Genomic DNA, 17,974 nt, shown 5'->3' with positions numbered 1-17,974 from the left:
TAGGAGGCGGACGGAGGAGGTGACCCAGGGCGCCTGTCGACCGTTCCCAGGTTGGGCCTCGGAGGGAGTTGGCTCTCCTGGGGCCCAAAGACCCAGAGAAGCAGCGTGACTCGGTGGCAAGAGCCCGGGCTTGGGAGTCAGAAGTCATGGGTTCAAATCCCAACTCTGCCACTTGTCAGCTGTGTGACTGTGAGCAAGTGAAGTGAACCTCATCTGTAAAATGGGGATTAAGAATGTGAGCCTCACGTGGGACAACCTGATGACCCTGTATCTCCCCCAGCGCTTAGTAGAGTGCTCTGCACATAGTAAGCGCTTAACAAAGACCAACATTATTATTACTATTATTAATTATCCTTCGCAGGGGACAGGGATATGAAGGGGAGGGCCATGAGGGGCGCTTTGCGACCGTCCCCAGGTTGGGCCTCGTTGGGAGTTGGCTCTTTCGGGGCCCAAAGGCCTATGATACCCGGCATCCTCCGGGGCGGAGCCAAGGCTGTCAGGGCCCAAAGGCCTACAATACCCGGCATCCTCCGGGGCGGAGCTAATGCCGTCAGGGCCCAAAGGCCTACGATTCCCGGCATCCTCCGGGGCGGAGTTAATGCTTAAGGCCTACGATTCCCGGCATCCTCCGGGGCGGAGCTAATGCCAAAGGCCTACGATTCCCGGCATCCTCCGGGGCGGAGCTAATGGCAAAGGCCTACGATTCCCGGCATCCTCCGGGGCGGAGCTAATGGCAAAGGCCTACGATTCCCGGCATCCTCCGGGGCGGAGCTAATGGCAAAGGCCTACGATTCCCGGCATCCTCCGGGGCGGAGCTAATGGCAAAGGCCTACGGTTCCCGGCATCCTCCGGGGCGGGGCTAAGGCTGTCAAGGACCAGGCCGCCATCGGCCTCCGCCTTCACCTTTCACCCCCCCCCATGAGGAAGGGGGCGGCGGGGGCAGGACGGCGAGCGAGCGATTGAGGGAGAGAAGAAGGCCGGGCCGGGCCGGGGGGCAGCGGCTTGGACGGAGGCCGGGACCCGAGGTGAGCGCGGGGGGCATCGCCGGGGAGAAGTTGGGGCAGAAAGTTGGCAGGACTGGCGGCGGCGGGCGGGGCTTCTTCGCCAGGAAGGAGGAGAAGCTTTCCCCCCTCGGGGCCCCAGGCCGCAGGACGGCGGAGGCCCCGGCGGGGTGTGGGGAAAGGTCTCAAACCTGATGGGCGCCACCGCCAAAAGAAAACGAGAAAAGTTTCTTCCTTCCCCACTTGACGGGAGGCTGGCGTTAGTGAGTTAATGGGTGGGCCGAGCAAGAGGCACGGTGGGAGTTGTAGGCCGCCCCGCCGCCTCATGATAATAATGTTGGTATTTGTTAAGCGCTTGCTATGTGCAGAGCACTGTTCTAAGCGCCGGGGTAGGTACAGGGTAATTAAGTTGGCCCACATGATAAAGTTGGTATTTGTTAAGCGCTTCTTATGTGCAGAGAACTGTTCTAAGCGCTGGGGTAGGTACAGGGTAATTAAGTTGTCCTACGTAATAATAATGTTGGTATTTGGTAAGCGCTTCCTATGTGCAGAGCACTGTTCTAAGCGCTGGGGGAGATGCAGGGTAATTAAGTTGGCCTACGTAATAATAATAATAATGTTGGTATTTGTTAAGCCCTTACTATGTGCAGAGCACTGTTCTAAGCGCTGGGGGAGATGCAGGGTAATTAAGTTGTCCTACGTAATAATAATAATGTTGGTATTTGTTAAGCCCTTACTATGTGCAGAGCACTGTTCTAAGCGCTGGGGGAGATGCAGGGTAATTAAGTTGGCCCACATAATAATAATAATAATGTTAGTATTTGTTAAGCGCTTCCTATGTGCAGATAACTGTTCTAAGCGCTGGGGTAGGTACAGGGTAATTAAGTTGTCCTACGTAATAATAATAATAATGTTGGTATTTGTTAAGCCCTTACTATGTGCAGAGCACTGTTGTAAGCGCTGGGGGAGATACAGGGAAATTAAGTTGTCCCACATAATAATAATAATAATGTTGGTATTTGTTAAGTGCTTCCTATGTGCAGAGCACTGTTCTAAGTGCTGGGGTAGGTACAGGGTAATCAAGTTGTCCTACGTAATAATAATAATAATAATGTTGGTATTTGTTAAGCGCTTACTATGTACAGAGCACTGTTCTAAGCGCTGGGGTAGACACAGGGGAATAATGTTGGTATTTGTTAAGCGCTTACTATGTGCAGAGCACCGTTCTAAGCGCCGGGGGAGATACAGGGTGATCGGGTTGTCCCACGTGAGGCTCCCGGTCTTCATCCCCATTTTCCAGATGAGGTCACTGAGGCCCAGAGAAGTGAAGTGACTTGCCCACGGTCACCCAGCTGCCAAGTGGCAGAGTGGGATTCGAACCCGTGACCTCTGACTCCCAAGCCCAAGCTCTTAATGATGATGTTGGTATTTGTTAAGCCCTTACTATGTGCAGAGCACTGTTCTAAGCGCTGGGGGAGATGCAGGGTAATTAAGTGGTCCCACATAATAATAATAATAATAATAATAATGTTGGTATTTGTTAAGTGCTTCCTATGTGCAGAGAACTGTTCTAAGCGCTGGGGTAGGTACAGGGTAATTAAGTTGTCCTACGTAATAATAATAATGTTGGTATTTGTTAAGCCCTTACTATGTGCAGAGCACTGTTCTAAGTGCTGGGGTAGATACAGGGTAATTAAGTGGTCCCACATAATAATAATAATAATAATAATGTTGGTATTTGTTAAGTGCTTCCTATGTGCAGAGAACTGTTCTAAGCGCTGGGGTAGGTACAGGGTAATTAAGTTGTCCTACGTAATAATAATAATGTTGGTATTTGTTAAGCGCTTACTATGTGCAGAGCACTGTTCTAAGCGCTGGCGTAGATACAGGGTAATTAACTTGTCCCACATAATAATAATGTTGGTATTTGTTAAGCGCTTACTATGTGCAGAGCACTGTTCTAAGCGCTGGCGTAGATACAGGGTAATTAACTTGTCCCACGTAATAATAATGTTGGTATTTGTTAAGCGCTTACTATGTGCAGAGCACTGCTGTAAGCACTGGGGGAAGATACAAGATCATCAGGTTGTCCCAGGTGAGGCTCCCAGTCTTCATCCCCATTTTACAGATGAGGTCACTGAGGCACGGAGAAGTGAAGTGACTTGCCCACAGTCACACAGCTGACAGGTGGCAGAGCCGGGATTCAAACCCATGACCTCTGACTCCCAAGCCCGGCCTCTTTCCACTGAGCCACGTTGCTTCTCATAATAATGTTGGTATTTGTTAAGCGCTTACTGTGTGCAGAGCACTCTTCTAAGCGCTGGGGTAGATACAGGGTCATCAGGTTGTCCCACGTGAGGCTCACAGTTAATCCCCATTTTACAGATGAGGGAACTGAGGCACAGAGAAGTGAAGTGACTTGCCCACAATCACACAGCTGACAGGTGGTAGAGCCGGCATTAGAACCCATGACCTCTGACTCCCAAGCTCGGGCTCTTTCCACGGAGCCACGCTGCTAGAAAAGTTTCTTCTTTCCCCACTTGACGGGAGGCTGGCATTAGTGAGTTAATTGCTGGGCCAACCAAGAGACACGGTGGGAGTTGTTGGCTGCCCCGCTGCCTCATAATCAAAATAATGTTGGTATTTGTTAAGCGCTTACTATGTGCAGAGCACTGTTCTAAGCCCTGGGGTAGAGAGAGGGTGATCAGGTTGTCCCACGTGAGGCTCACAGCCTTAATCTCCATTTTACAGATGAAGTCACTGAGGCATCGAGAAGTACAGGCTTTGGAGTCAGAGGTCATGGGTTCGAATCCCGGATCTGCCACTGGTCAGCTGTGTGACTGTGGGCAAGTCACTTAACTTCTCTGTGCCTCAGTTCCCTCATCTGTAAAATGGGGATTAAGACTGTGAGCCCCACGTGGGACAACCTGATTCCCCTGTGTCTACCCCAGCGCTTAGAACAGTGCTCTGCACATAGTAAGCGCTTAACAAATACCCACCAAAAAAAAAAGTGACTTGCCCACAGTCACACAGCTGACAGGTGGCAGACCCGGGATTAGAACCCATGACTTCTGACTCCCAAGCCCGTGCTCTTTCCACTGAGCCACGCTGCTTCTCTACATAGGAAGTGTAGTTCCCAAAGCCAGGCCCCCTTTTTAAATAAATGGTGGTATTTGTTAAGCGCTTACTATGTGCAAAGCACTGTACTAAGCGCCCGGGGGGGGGATACAAGGTGATCAAGTTGTCCCATGTGGGGCTCACAGTTTTAATCCCCATTTGACAGATGAGGGAACTGAGGCACAGAGAAGTGAAGTGACTTGCCCAAGATCACAAAGCTGAGTAACGGCGGAGCCAGGATTAGAACCCATGACCTCTAACTCCCAAGACTGCGCTCTTTCCTCTGAGCCACGCTGCTTCTCTGTGATGATGGTATTTGTTAAGCGCTTACTATGGGCCAAGCGCTCTTCTCAGCACTGGAGGAGATGCAGGGTGATCTGGTTGTCCCACGTGGGGCTTGCAGTCTTCATTCCCCTTTGACAGATGAGGCCACTGAGGCACAGAGAGGTGGTCACTTGCCCAAAGTCACCCAGCTGACAAGGGGCGGAGCCGGGATTAGAACCTCTAAACAGCGTCAGCATCGTATTAAAGTGCTTACTATGTGCCAGGCACTGTGTATATTTATGATTCTGTTTATCTTGCGTGGCTCAGTGGAAAAAGCCCGGGCTTGGGAGTCAGGGGTCGTGGGTTCTAATCCTGGCTCCACTACTTGTCACCTGTGTGATTTTAGGCAAGTCACTTCACTTCTCTGGGCCTCAGTGACCTCATCTGGAAAATGGGGATGAAGACTAGGAACCCCACGTGGGACAACCTGATCACCTTGCACCCCCCAACCCCCCAGCGATTAGAACAGTACTTGGCACAGAGGAAGCGTTTAACAAATACCGCCATTATTATAATTATTATGTCTGCGCCAGACTACTTGTTTCGTTTTGTTCTGTTCTGCTTTGCTGTCTGTCTCCCCTGTTTAGACTGTGAGCCCGTTATTGGGCAGGGATTGTCGCTATCTATTGCCAAATTGTACATTCCAAGCGCTTAATACAGTGGTCTGCAAATAGTAAGCGCTCAGTAAATCATATTGAATCAATGAATGAATGTTCGAAGCGCTGGGATGGATACAGAAGTAATTGGGTTGGTCGCAGTCTCAGTTCCACATAGGGCTCAGAGTCTTAAGCCCCAGTTCACAGAATTGAGGCACAGAGAAGTGAAGCAATTTAATAATAATAATGGTGGTATTTGTTAAGGGCTTACTATGTGCAAAGCACTGTTTTAAGCACTGGGGGGATACAAGGAGATCAGGTTTTCCCATGTGGGGTGCTCAGTTTTAATCCCCATTTTACAGATGAGGTAACTGAGGCACAGAGAAGTTAAGTGACTTGCCCAAAGTCACATAGCTGGCAAGCGGCGGAGCCGGGATTAGAACCCATGACTTCTGACTCCCAAGCCCAGGCACTTTCCCCTGAGCCACGCTGCTTCTCTAAGTGATTTGCGCAAGGACACACAGCAGAGGAGTGGCCGAGTCGGAATTAGAACTCATGACCTTCGGGCTCCTCTAAGCCATGCTGCTTTTTATTCCGTCAAGCACTTACTATGTGTCAAACACCGTTCAAAGCACTGGGGTAGGTACAAGTTAATTAGACCGGCCTCAGTCACTGTCCCGCATGGGGCTAAGCAGGAGGTTGAGCAGATATCCCCATTTTACAGGTGAGGAACCTGAGGCACAGACAAGTCAAGTGATTTGCCCAAGGTCACGTGGCCAGCGATTGGTAGAGGCGGAATTAGAACCCAGGGCTTCTGACTGCCAGACCCATGCTCTTCCCACTAGGCCACACTTGGCTTTCTCTGCAGGAGTTGGAATTGACGGGATCTCCCGCTTTTTTTTCTCTTTTTCTGATTACTTCGTCTTCCAGCTGTCCCCCTCCTACTCGCCACTTTTGTTTTCTGGGTGGTGGATGTCTTTCATTCATTCAATCATACTTATTGAGCTCTTACTTTGTGCAGAGCACTGTACTAAGCTCTTTCCCTCGACTTCCTCTGCACCTTTCTTTCTTCTCCCCACCATCCCCGTCTTCTGCTGATTGTGATGAGTGAGGACCTTAAGGGATATTTAGACAAGTTGCGAGCCTTTAATGTTTTTTTTTCCAATAATCCTCCCACCACGTTCTTCCCTACCCCCGCCTGAGTTTCGTTTCCTAAACTCTTCCTGGATTTGTTTCAGGGTGTTTTTTTGGGGTTTTGTTTTTTTTTAAAACCCACTGCACCGAATATGGTAAACATCTCTTCTTATTCCCTGACGTCGCATGGCCATAGAGTCTGAGTTTCAGTACAGTCATAATTGAATGGTCAACCTAAAAGGCAGGCGAAATGTTTAATAGGGGAAATGATCGGCCTTTTTGTTCATGATAGTCTGGATTTTCCACTTTGACCACTCAGTTAAACTCAGTAAAACACCGCCACAATCACAAGCATGGCCTGGGAGTCAGAGAACTTTATAAGAATAATTATTATTATGATAATTGTGGTCTTTGTTAAGCACTTACTGTTTACCGGGCTCTGTACTAAGCGCTGGAGTGGATACAGGCAAATTGGGTTGGACAGCAGTCCCTGTCCCACCTGGGGCTCCCAGTCTTAATAGTTCTAATTCCAGATCTGCCATTTGCTGTGTGACCTTAGGCAAGTCACCTAACTTCTCCGGTCCTCAAGTGCCTCATCAGTAAAATGGGGGTTAAGACTGAGTCCCATGTGGAACATGGACTGTGTCTAACCTGACTATCTTCTATAAACCCCAGGACTTGCCTGGCACATTGTAAATTCATTCATTCAATTGTAGTTATTAATCACTTAATGTGTGCAGAGCACTAATAATCGTGGTATTTAAGTGCTTACTTGACAAATACCATTAAAAAATTACTTCCAGCCTTGAGTTCATCATAAAAGTCCAAGTTTAATTGTAAACGGTAGCCCCTGTTTGATAGTAACCAACATGATGGTAATCCTAAATGTGTACTTGGAACATTTTGATTCTTTTGGAGATATTTTGATGGCTTTCACATTCCAGGGAGCCCCAAATAAAGACATTGCTCTTTTTCTCTTTCCCTTCTGGGAGCTGGGTTAAAAGCAAGGGGGGAGTGGGAGAAAGGCAAATTGCAACCATGGTATAGCCTCTAGAGAACTGTGAGCCCGTTGTTGGGTAGAGATTGTCTCTATCTGTTGCCGAATTGAACTTTCCAAGCGCTTAGTACAGTGCTCTGCACACAGTAAGCCCTCAATAAATACAGTTGAATGAATGAATGAATCATTTTATTCATCATTTAAAGCAGTTCAGAAAAGAACTGATAGTGTTTTAGGAAGGTAAGACAGTGTTTCCTCCCAAACAGACGAATGTGAAACTCACTAGTAAACTTGTTGTGGGCAGGGAATGTATTTGTTTATTGTTATAGTGTACTCTCCCAAGCATTTAGTGCAGTGCTTTGCCCACAGTAAATGCTTAATCTCAATAAATACAATTGAATGAATAAACTGAGTGCATCTCTGTAGATTTTTTTTAAAAAGAGTGTATCAGGAATTACCCTTACCATGATTACATCTCAGTGCATTATTCATCAGATCGCCTAATTTTCATGAATTTAAAAAATCATATTCTCAAGAACTGGGAAGCAACATGGAGTAATGGCTAGAGCAGACACTTGGGAGTCACCCATGACCTCCTTCTTGCCAAATCTAATGGCTCCTACTCCATTCTGATCCTCCTTGACCTCTTTGCTGCCTTTGACACTGTCGACCATCCCCTCCTCCTCCATACCTTATCTCACCTTGGCTTCACGGACTCTGTCCTCTCCTGGTTCTCTTCTTACCTCTCTGGCCGATCATTCTCGGTCTCCTACGCTGGAGCCTCCTCCCCCTCCCATCCTTTAACTGTTGGAGTTCCTCAAGGGTCAGTTCTCGGCCCTCTTCTGTTCTCCATTTACACTCACTCCCTCGGTGAACTCATCCGCTCTCACGGCTTTGACTACCATCTCTACGCAGATGACACGCAGATCTACATCTCCGCCCCTGTCCTCTCCCCCTCCCTTCGGGCTCGCATCTCCTCCTGCCTCCGGGACGTCTCCACCTGGATGTCGGCCCGCCACCTAAAACTCAACGTGAGCAAGACTGAGCTCCTCATCTTCCCTCCCAAACCCGGTCCGCTCCCAGACTTCTCTATCACCGTGGATGGCACAACCATCCTTCCCGTCCCACAGGCCCGCAATCTCGGTGTCATCCTTGACTCATCCCTCTCGTTCACCCCACACATCCTATCCGTTACCGAGACCTGCCGGTTTCACCTCTACAATATCGCCAAGATCTGCCCTTTCCTCTCCACCCAAACGGCTACCTTACTATTACGGGCTCTCGTTATATCCCGGCTAGACTACTGTGTCAGCCTTCTCTCTGACCTCCCTTCCTCCTCTCTCGCCCCGCTCCGGTCTATTCTTCACTCCGCTGCCCGGCTCATCTTCCTGCAGAAACGATCTGGGCATGTCACTCCCCTTCTTAAACAACTCCAGTGGTTGCCTATCGACCTCCGCTCCAAACAAAAACTCCTCACTCTAGGCTTCAAGGCTCTCCATCACCTTGCCCCTTCCTACCTCTCCTCCCTTCTCTCTTTCCACCGCCCACCCCGCACGCTCCGCTCCTCTGCCGCCCACCTCCTCACCGTCCCTCGGTCTCGCCTATCCTGCCATTGACCCCGGGTCACGTCCTCCCATGGTCCTGGAACGCCCTCCCTCCTCACCTCCGCCAAACTGATTCTCTTTCCCTCTTCAAAACCTTACTTAAAAATCACCTCCTCCAAGAGGCGTTCCCAGACTGAGCTCCTCTTCCCCCTCTACTCCCTCTGCCATCCCCCCTTTACCTCTCCGCAGCTAAAGCCTCATTTTCCCCTTTTCCCTCTGCTCCTCCACCTCTCCCTTCCCATCCCCACAGCACTGTACTCGTCCGCTCAACTGTATATATTTTCGTTACCCTATTTATTTTGTTAATGAATTGTACATCGCCTTGATTCTATTTAGTTGCCATTGTTTTTACGAGATGTTCTTCCCCTTGACGCTGTTTAGTGCCATCGTTCTCGTCTGTCCGTCTCCCCCGATTAGACCGTAAGCCCGTCAAACGGCAGGGACCGTCTCTATCTGTTGCCGACTTGTTCATCCCAAGCGCTTAGTACAGTGCTCTGCACATAGTAAGCGCTCAATAAATACTATTGAATGAATGAATGAATGAGTCAGAAGATCTTGGGTTCTAATCATGGCTCCACCACTTGTCTGCTTTGTCACCTTGGGCAAGTCACTTCACATCTCTGGGCCTCAGTTCCCTCATCTGTAAAATAAGGACTGTGAGCCCCATTTGGGACGGACTGTTTCCAACCTGATTTGCTTGTATCCACCCCGGTGCTTAGTACAGTGCCTGGTACATTGTAAATGCTTAACAAATACTATAATTATTATTATTACTATTTCCAAATCATATTCAATATATGTCCTTTCAGTTCAGTCATGGCTCAGTGGAAAGAGCCTGGGCTTCAGAGTAAGAGGTCATGGGTTTGAATCCCGGCTCTGCCGCTTGTCAGCTGTGTGACCATGGGCAATTCACTTCACTTCTCTGTGCCTCAGTTACCTCATCTGTAAAATGGGGATTCAGACTGTGAGCCCTGTGTGGGACAACCTGATTACCCTGTATCTACCCCAGTGCTTAGAACAGTGCTCTGCACATAGTAAGCGCTTAACAAATACCAACATTATTATTCAGTCATGGTAGATGATTAAATGATTTGCCTTTGAGGAAGATGGTACATTTTTGAGCACATTTTATGTTAAGTGCTTACCATGTGTCAAAGGACTGTTCTAAGCGCTGGGTTGAATCAATCAGTCGTATTTATTGAGCACTTACTGTGTGCAGTGCACTGTACTAAGGACTTGGGACAATACCATATAACAACAGTTGGTATACACGTTCCTTGCCCAGAATGACTTAGAGTGTAGAAGACATCAAGTGACTGAAGTGTTTCAGGTGAATTCTGAATTGTGACCCCAAAATTCATTCAATAGTATTTATTGAGTGCTTACTATGTGCAGAGCACTGGACTAAGCGCTTGGAATGTACAAATCGGTAACAGATAGAGACAGTCCCTGCCCTTTGACGGGCTTACAGTCTTGGTCTCACGTCCCAGTTTCTTAAAATATGGAAATATTGCTAATATCTGAGCCAATAGAGGCAGAATTCATCTTTTCCTACTGCCATGTTCGTGATGTGTAGACATGTCCAGTGAAAGCTTATAGAGGAAAAACAGACCTTCGTGGAGCAGTAAACTTTGTGCATCTGCCAGTGTTTCAGGTGCTGTGTGCTCATCAAATTTCAGCAAATTCCCTAAAAATTCTTCAAGCCTTGCTAGAAAAAAAATGGAACCAAAATTTGGTTTTCTTCTATGTACCTCACGCCTTTTAAAAATTTCTGTCTTTGCTTCCTGCATTCTCCAAATCACCAACCCAGTTTGTTTTATATTTGCTAGAAACTCAATGATTCATATAGTTGAACTTCAGGCCAGCCAGCCTCGCTGGTCTCATCTTGTCTTTAAAATATATAAAAAAGTTCCCTCTGCTCCCAGGCCCAGGGAAACAATCTCATTTCTAATGTCCTGTAAATTCCCTCACATTATTTCATGATTAGGTGCAGTTTGGAATTTCAAGTGACACCCTAAACCTTCACCGCCCACCTGAGGAGCAAAGGAATTAGTGGGAGATGAAAGGGGACCCCAAGGCAGTACTGTGCACAGGCCAGAGTCTAGGGGGGCTATTTCAGATTAGGCATTATTGAGCCCACATCCTGATCGACAATTCTGCAAGATCCTACAGAATTTCCAGAGAAGACCTTGGGCAAGTCACTTAACTTCTCTGGGCTTCAGTTCCCTCAGTCTGTAAAATGGGGATTAAGATTAAAGTGGGACATGGATTATGTCCAACCTGATTAGCTTGTAATAATAATAATTACGGTATTTAAGCGCTTACTATGTGCCAAGCACTGTTTCCCCAGCACTTAGTACAGTGCCTGGCACGTAGTACGCGATTAAAAATACCATAAAATAAGCAAGAAGAAGGAATTGTGTGTTTATGATGCATTGTGAAAATGGGTTTGGCCCTGTGGGCTATAGGATTTTTTGTTTCTTAACTGCACATGGACTTCTGTGTCAGTATAGCATTATCGAGGGAGCGTGTGGCCCAGATTTATGTATAGCGGGTCTGATGATGACTTATAATGAGGAAGCAAGGAATTCAGTGTTGAGGCTGTTGCAATCTGAAGTTCACTCTTCATCATTCATTCATTTATTCAATCATATTTATTGAGTGCTTTCTGTGTGCAGAGCACTGTACTAAGCGCTTGGAATGTACAATTTGGCAACAGATAAAGACAATCCCTGCCCAGCAGCGGGCTCATAGTCTAAAAGGGGGAGACAGACAGCAAAACCAAACAAGTAGGCATCAATACCATCAAAATAGATAAATCGAATCATAGGTATATACACAGCATTAATAAAATAGAGTAATAACATATACAAATATGCATAAGGACTGTGGGGAGGGGAAGGGGGTAGAGCAGAGGGAGGGAGTAGGGGCGATGGGGAGCGGAGAAGGGGCAGATGGAAAGGGAGGGCTCAGTCTGGGAAGGCCTCCTGGAGGAGGTGAGCTCTCAAACTTTGTCCTGGTTTGGAATCCTGTTGGTCACTTTGAAGCGCTTTGTACAGTGCTCTGCACTTAGTAAGTGCTCAGTAAATGCCACCGATTGATTTCCCTCTCTCTGTTTCCGCTCTTTTGCTAGGTCTCCTTAGAGGCCTTCATCCGAGCTTGGCACTTGTCTTCATATTGCTGCAAGAGGAATGTTGTGGGCCTGTTTTTCTGTTGGCCTGAATGTCAGTTTCTCAATTTCTTTAGTTAGCAACTCTATAAATAACTGTTGGAAATTTCTCACACTAATTTTAGCTTTGTATTGTTGTACCATGACACTCTTTGTTTGGACCATTTAATTGGAATTCATTTTTCCCTACAAGTGTCGTTTCCCTGAATGTGTTTTGACTTCATTTTTAGATTCTAGAGCAGTGAGGTAGAGCTCTGGAGGAAAGGTTTTAGATTTTCTGTGAATTCTCATTCTAGGTCTATAGACCTATCTGACCATGACTAAAGGAGCCCAAACTCTTGCTTCTTTATGGGATCCTGAGGTGTATAATTGCAGGCTTTCTGACATAGTGTGCAGCACTTTTGGGTATAGAGTGGCTTTTTTAAAGAATTAAATAGACACCGATATTTTATCAATCAAGGCTATTTCATTCATTCAGTCATATTTATTGAGTGCTTACTGTGTGCAGAGCACTATACGAGTGCTTTGGAGAGTACAGTATAACAGAGTTGGTAGACATTTTCCCTGCCCACGGTGAGCTTACAGTCTAGAGGGGGAGAAAGTGGATTTTATATACTGATTTACCAATCTGACCACCTAGCATTTTGTTGTGGAAACTTAGAAAAACAGAAATGGGAAGCAGTTAAGGGATTGTTTTACAAGAACTTGTTTTAGAAACAGCATGGCCTAGTGGGCCTTGGAGTCATCAGAAGTACTTGGGTTTTAATTCCAACTATGCCAGTTGTCTGCTGTGTGACATTGGGCAATTCACTTGACTTCTCTGTGTCTCTGTAAAATAGGGTTAAGACTTTGAGCCCCTTTTGGGTCATGGAATGTGTCCAATTGTATCTACCCCAGAGCTTAGTACCGTGCCTGGCACATAGTAAGCACTTAGAAAATAGCATTTAAAAACAGCATCGTTTTTCCTTTCTTGTATTCTTCTTGAAAATGATAAATTTGTGTGATGTGAATGCTGCTGAATCTTATTACTAAAATTCAGTGTTTCTCTAAAGGTTGATAGGTTTCCAATTAATACCAATGTTACACTTTCCTTTCGACTCATATGAGAGATTAAATGCTCTTCTAGAATAATTTTTCAGAACCATCATGAAGTGATACTTCGTCTGCTTTTCTAGAACTTTAAATTTCTAGTAGGCTTCCAGTTCTCTTTGCCTTCTTTTAATTGTTTTAAGTAAATTAGCTTTTCAGTGCCAGAGTGCAATTAATCTGTCGCTGTTTATTTATGTGTTTCGAATGAGGTAAGTAGTCCATTAACCTGTATTCTGACAAATGTCTTTTAGCATGGCCTTGGAACTTACTAAACATTATCCTTTTCATTTGTGTTTTAGCTTAGGGTGAAATTAAAGCATTCAGTTATTTTCATCATCATTATACAGCCATTCTCCTTCACTAGTAACACTGTTTCAGTTTCTTTTTTTGTCTCAAAGGATCTTGGGGCTTCCAAACTTTTGTCCCTACCATAATTTTTCTGCTACTCTTATTTGCACAACGTCATTGTTATTCTTGTTCTCTGTCCACTCTCATACCAAATTTTCTCTTTTACAAAAGTGTGGTAAATTTTTTGAGCGGTTCAAAAACAGAAGAGATTAATTGTGTTAAGGCCTCGAATACCTTGTGGATGTAATGAATGGGAAAAATCCATTTCATATCGATGCCATTCTTTCCTGAATGTAAATCTTGAGGCTTTTATTCCACTGAGATCAATTTCCCTAGGTAGCTATAGTTGTTGAAATGTTTGACATTAGTTATCAGGGAGCAGCATCTATGCCTTTCCTAGTTTCATTTTGTCTGTTTCTCTTTCCTTATAAAGAACATTTCTTGACTCCTGTCTTCCTTTCAGGACTAATCCTGGCCCAGCAACTTGTCTGCTGTGTGACTTTGGGCAAGTCACTTCGCTTCTCTGTGCTTCAGTTACCTCATCTGTAAAATGAGGATTAAGACTGTGATCCTCATGTGGATCATGGACTGGGTCCAGCCTGTTTATTTTGTATCTGCCTTGGCGCTTGGTACGATGCCTGGCACATAGGAAACGCTTAACAAGTGACGATTAAAAAAAAGGAGCTGCTCCTTGTTTGATTGCAGTTTGTCATGCTGGTCTGTCTGTTTCACATGTCTCAGTTTTCTGCTGGAATGCTGGAATGCAGGATTGGCTTTGGCTTTGAACAGTACCCTTAACGTGATTCCTTTGTTGTCCTTGGTTTTGGTTCCTACCACTTCGCACCCGTTCACGTATCCTACTGTCACCCTATTTCCTCTTTGTCCCACCCAGTGAAGCTGGGTCGATATCAGCATCGTTTCAGTGCTAGGAATCTGACTTTGTTCCCAGACTTAATCGTTTATGATTCTGTCTTGCTCCTGGATGTTGAGAGTAGCCCGAAAGCGATGCCGATAGAACTTCTGAGGGGGGCAGTTCGAGTCTGCCAGCCATAGTGAAGGATGGGCAGCAACCCCACAGCTCACTCTCTATGGCTTAAGTAAGGCCTGGGCCCGAATGATGGAGTGTCCGCCTGATGGAGAGCCTCAGTCATTCACCGCTTCAGCTGGTTTGTGAGATGACTGTGGAAGCTAAGGTTTCAGGCACATGGATGTAGACCTTGCACGGGCAGGTCAACGCAGGTTGTTCGCCACCTAAAACCATCTCTCTCATGACACCCTTCACCTTTGCCACGGTGATGCATTTGGCCATGAAAGGCCGAATGGTCACAGCGGATTCCAGTTAGACCTGTTTTCTGATGTGGGCTCCCAGGCGCTGGTGTCAGCGGGGCATGTTTTGAAATCGGCTCTCAGGACGTTCCTTTTCTTCGGACCCCTTCTGGGAGATGCTTCAGTGCTAAGTTCTCTTTAAAAGATCATCTTGGGCATCTATTTTAGCAATTTAAAATAAGAGATACTATACTCTCGAAGCTGAGCTCTGAGTGTCGTCACTTCAAAAACAGTGATCCTGCAGCATTGTAGACTTTTGGTTGATAGCCTAACATTTTATGCCAGGTCTCTTCCTCAGGCAGCACAGATGGAATTGTTCAAGTTGTTTGATCCGTGGTCAGTGTGTTGATTAGGCCTCACAAGCCTAGAGCAGTGGAGAGATGAAGCAGCACAAATAGGTGTCAAACTTTATCTACAATATGGCTCCTTTTCCCCTTCAGAATTGATCCCTCTAGACTATAGATCTTGGGCAGGGAACATGTCTGCCAACTCTTTTGTACTGTGGCAAGTGCTTCGAACAATACTGTGCCTAGTGAGCACTCGATAAATATCTCTGGTAGTCTAGATTTCCAAATGCTACGCTGCCCTTCTCCCCCTGGCCTGGAACTCCCTCTCACTTCATACCTAACAGACCATCGCTTCCAAAACCTTATTAAAATCACACCTCCTCCAAGAGGCCTTCTCTGACTAAGCCCTCATTTTCTCTACTCCCTCTCCCTTCTGTGTTCCCTATGCACTTGAACCTGTACCCTTTAAGTTCTTGATAGTCTCCCCACCCTCAGCCCCACAGAATTGATGTACATGCCTTAAATTTATTTTAATGTATGTCTATTTTCCCCTTTAGACTGTAAGCTCTTCATAGGCAGGGAATGTGTCTACCAATTCTGTTGTATTGTCCTCTCCCCAAGGCTTAGTACCCTGTAAGCAATCAATAAATGACATTAAATGATTGGTAATAATTATTATGGTATTGGTAAAGCGCTTACTATGTGCCAAGCAGTTCTAAGTGCTGGGGTAGATACAGGGTTATCAGGTTGTCCCATGTGGGGATCACAGTTTTAATCCCCATTTTACACATAAGGTAACTGAGGCACAGAGAAGTTAAGTGACTTGCTCAAGGTCACACAGCAGACAAGTGGCAAAGCCAGGATTAGAACCCACATCGACTCCCAAGCCTGTGCTCTTTCCCCTAAGCCACGTAATTGTGGTATGTGTTAAGCGCTTACTGTTTGTCAGGCACTGTACGAAGCGCTGGGGTAGACCCAAGCTGATTGGGTTGGACACAGTCCCTGTGCCCCATGGGGCTCACAGTCTTACCCCATTTTACAGTTGCGGTACCTGAGGCCCAGAGAATGATGATGTTGGTATTTAAGCGCTTACTATGTGCAGAGCACTGTTCTAAGCGTCACACAGCACACAAGCGACAGAGCCGGGATTAGAATCCAGGTCCTTCTGACTCCCAGGCCCGTGCTCTATCCACCAGGCCACGCTGGTACCACATAAGACATAATTGCCTTTCCTCTTATGTTGATAGGCAAAGTTTGTTCTTTTAAATTCCTTTGACAGTTTTTGCCATTCCCACTGTATGTATAGCAGATTGGTAAACTCTTTGGCAAGCTCATGACTACCATAGCAGTAAATCTCTGCCAGAATAACCCTGGACCAGCCGCTTTCCATCTGGAGCTGATTTATAGCTTTCAGTATTTCTGACATTGTGGTATTTAAGCACCATATACCAAGCACTGTACTAATTGCTGGGATAGATACCAGGTGGGTTGGACACGGGTCCTACAGTCTGAGAAGAAGGGTGAACAGACATTGAAGCTGCATTTTATAGGTGAGGAAACTAAGGCACAGAGAGGTTAAGTGACTGCCCAAGGTCACAAAGCAGGCAGAGAGTGGAGCCAAGACTAGAACCCAGGTCCTTTCATTCATTCAGTCATAGTAATTGAGCGTTTACTGTGTGCAGAGCACTGTACCGAGCTCTTGGGGGAGTGTACAGTAGAACAATAAACAGGCACATTCCCTGCCCACAGTGAGTTTACAGTTTAGACTGGGAGACAGACATATAAATAAATTATAGATATGTACATAAGGCCCTCCGACTTCCAGGCCCGTGCACTTTCCATTAGGGCCATGCTGCTTCTCTTTTCTCTTCATACTGTTCAGATCACTTAGAGGTATTCAAAACAGATGACAGGCAATGGAGAAGTGTAATCTTCAGTCCGCCGATTGAGGACTGCAGTGTAATAAGTCAGCAGTTGTGATTCTTTGGCATTTAGGAAGGGATAAATGTCACCCGGACTGTACGGAGCTCTGAAAAATGTCTTGCTGTCCTTATGGTCAGCTGCTGCTTGTGCTTCTCAGCTTTCACCATCCCCCCCGCTTTTCCTTCATTTAATGTAGTCAGGCATGTACCAGCTGCTTGGTATGCTGGCAGGCCTTTTTTGTTGTTAGCGGAGTGCCTGTTGATTATGAATATGGTTATATTGTACTCTCCCAAGTGCATAGTGCAGTGCTCTGCACACATTAAGAGTCAATAAATACGATTGATTGAAAGAATAAATAGTCTGCAGCAGTTTCCTGTTCGCACTATCATTTTCATCAAACCAGTCTTGGCGTTTTCTTCTGAGGCCGAGAATATCTGTGGATGTATTATCTTCAGCCTTCTTGAATAGCGGTGCATGTAATCTCAAGATCTGTGCTGCTAGAATACGAGACAGGGTCAAGAGCCAGACCCGTTCTTATCGGCCTGCTCACGGTGAGCTTCTTAGCGGGTGGCTTATGATGGCAGTACACTGACTGCTAGCTCAGATCTGCTGGGTCTGAGACGATGCTCATCCCGCATGGGTGTTTCTCCCTGTGTGACTGTCACATTCAGTTTACCCCACTACCTTTCAGTGGCATAATCTAGTAGTTGCCGCCAAAGGGAACTTGGGTGTACCCCAGGTTTTGTATTGTGTTGCCAGCTGGAACACAGTGTTTGAGATACCCAGCCCAATACCTCACTGCTATCACGCTTCATTAGTTAATCTTGAAAAGTTTATGGGGTCTTCTTGATTTAATTTCTTCTTCCTTGTTGATCGTTGTGTTATTGGCCATTGTGTTGCCTAGGTTATCTGTTTGTTATCTGTTACATCATTGCTGTGTTTCTCTGTTGCCAATACCAGATTTGGGGTTTTGGTTGAGTGTATGATGTCTCTGGTGTGGGTTGATGCATTACTTTAGTTTTCTTCGGTATTCAGATTTCTCATCTGTATCTTCTGGTT

The 17,974-nt window shown here is 46.2% G+C and overlaps 1 protein-coding gene across 1 annotated transcript in view; it reads left to right on the top strand.

Moving 5' to 3' along the window:
- The first annotated feature begins 849 nt into the window (after positions 1-849).
- Positions 850-17,974, top strand: part of MTM1 (myotubularin 1) — an 80,783-nt gene continuing 63,658 nt past the window's right edge. The window contains exon 1 of the mRNA XM_029067598.2: positions 850-1,025. The gene's annotated coding sequence lies outside the window, so the exon portion shown is untranslated. The remainder of the gene's footprint in view (positions 1,026-17,974) is intronic.

Source organism: Ornithorhynchus anatinus, chromosome 6 (assembly GCF_004115215.2).
Source record: "Ornithorhynchus anatinus isolate Pmale09 chromosome 6, mOrnAna1.pri.v4, whole genome shotgun sequence".
Classification (NCBI taxonomy): Eukaryota; Metazoa; Chordata; class Mammalia; order Monotremata; family Ornithorhynchidae; genus Ornithorhynchus; species Ornithorhynchus anatinus.
Note: the sequence above shows the minus strand (reverse complement) of the source record. Positions and strands in the feature narration are given on the sequence as shown.